General features: G+C 54.0%; 1 long non-coding RNA gene across 1 annotated transcript; it reads right to left on the bottom strand.

Annotated features, from left to right (window-relative positions):
* Positions 1-239: 239 nt before the first annotated feature.
* On the bottom strand, positions 240-1,776 carry LOC144577105 (uncharacterized). The gene is made up of 3 exons (XR_013520396.1): positions 910-1,776; positions 468-530; positions 240-336 (listed from the first exon to the last, which is right to left on the bottom strand). It is a non-coding gene; the product is annotated as an uncharacterized LOC144577105 (long non-coding RNA).
* Positions 1,777-2,024: the final 248 nt, after the last annotated feature.

Below are 2,024 nucleotides of genomic sequence, written 5' to 3'. Positions count from 1 at the left end.
CGCCCTTGATTGCGGAGGGAGGAATGAAAGGCCCGTCAGTGAATCGCTGGGAAAACATTCCCTAACAAACGCCCTCTAATGAGGGGGCGCCGCTTTCGCTGCCGCAGCGGCGGTGGAGCGGGGCGCGGGGAGCGGAGGGGCCGGGGGGCGGCCAAGCCGGGTTTTGTGGCGGCGCTCCCGGGGTGGGGGGAGCGCGGACCCCGGGTCTTTGTGTGCAAATTTCCCACCGGGGCCAAGCAACTTTCCACAATTTAATTAAGTGGCTTTGGAGTCCGGCGTTGGCCTAACAAGCTCCTGTTCATGAATGAAAGATTTGTCCCCAGCAGCGTGGGCCGGCTGGAGACAAAGTGGGCCGCAGTTCCTCCGGCTCCGGCCGGTTTCGCGGCTCCACGGCCAGCCCCAGCCGCCCGGGAACGGGAGAAGGCGGCTGCGGGGGCTGGCAGCGGTCCTTCTGCGACGCGTCTCACCTAGCTCGCAGCAAATATGCCATCCATATGCCCAGGATCACAACCGAATCAGCTCCATCAGGCCTGGCAAAGAGGCATTTAAATTGCTAATATTGCACTGAGGAGCGACGGCAGAACCGCCTGGGCTCAGCTCTGTAGGATCCACAGAGACAAACCTGGGAGTTGGGGTGGGGGTGGGTGAGTTGGGGAGGGGTTCGGAATGAGCCCAAGCGAGATTCACTAGAAGCCGGCTATTAGGAGGCGCGAGAAGTGGGGATCCTTGGTAGAGAGATGCCAGGAGAAACCGTGGCAGAAATGCGCCCAGGATGGAGCGCTGGGGGCTGGTGGGCACTCAGGGCCCTTCCCCATTCATTATTTCTGAAGAAAGGCCAGCTGGAGTTTCCACAAAGGCTGCTCTGCTCCAGAGAGGCATCCCCCCGACCCCACTCACCAACACTCTTACCTTTGAACAAGACAGGTTTTCTAGAAAGACAAAAAATATTGGCGGGTTGGAAGAAGGGAGGGGCCCGCTGCCGCTGTGAAATGTTCCGCGGTTGCAGTGGTTGAGGGTCCCTGCCCTTGGCGGTGGTCTGTCAAACAGGTTTGGGATCAGGGGGTCTTTTGCAGCCACTTTCCAGTGGAGGGTTCAATGAGTGTTTTTCTCTGACTGTATTTTTAGAAAAAATTATGATGACAGTTGTTAGGTCTCAGGCAGGCAGGCAGCACATTCCATTACAAAGTTAGCATGAAATCAATATGTAAATAACCCTTTCTAACTGGCAGCTATTTTTGAAGGCAGAACGCACCGGATATTGCAGGTTTGTTCCAGTTCACTTTAAATACCTCTCTGTCCTCAGTCTGTGAATGTGCTCACATTTAAAAGAGCCTTTTCCCCTTTTCACTTGATCTTTGCGTCGTCCCTGATAGCGGTAGTGCCACCATGAGGTTTGTCCTCAAACCTCCTCCTCCATCATTTAAAAATCAGATTGACAAGACCTGCTCCAGGCTGGGAGTGTTAGTTCCCCTTTGCCATGGTCATTTTTCAAAAGCATGGGCTGCTCCAGGAAAGGTAGACTCGGCAGAAGCCACAGCCATCCGCGGAAGGAATTAAAGGAGAGAGAAAGCCCGAGAGGCTGAGATCAGGATTGAATCAGAGATTCAGAGAGTCACTGCCAAAATGCATAGAAGCCATTGCCAGGACATAAAAGGTCAGAGGAGGCCGAGACGGGTGGATCACGAGGTCAAGCGATCGAGACCATCCTGGTCAACATGGTGAAACCCCGTCTCTACTAAAAATACAAAAAATTAGCTGGGCATGGTGGCGCGTGCCTGTAATCCCAGCTATTCAGGAGGCTGAGGCAGGAGAATTGCCTGAACCCAGGAGACGGAGGTTGCGGTGAGCCGAGATCTCGCCATTGCACTCCAGCCTGGGTAACAAGAGTGAAACTCTGTCTCAAAAAAAAAAAAAAAAAAAAAAAAAGGTCAGAGGATCCCAGCTGTGAGAAGAACCAGGTTAGAACCATGACTGCAGCTGAACAGGAAGACACAGGTCTCAAGGTACTCCTGAGTGAGCAAGGG

The sequence above is a fragment of the Callithrix jacchus genome, chromosome 7 (genome assembly GCF_049354715.1).
Source record: "Callithrix jacchus isolate 240 chromosome 7, calJac240_pri, whole genome shotgun sequence".
NCBI lineage: Eukaryota > Metazoa > Chordata > Mammalia > Primates > Cebidae > Callithrix > Callithrix jacchus.
The sequence above is the reverse complement of the archived record's forward strand: the minus strand, read 5'-3'. Positions and strand labels throughout refer to the sequence as shown.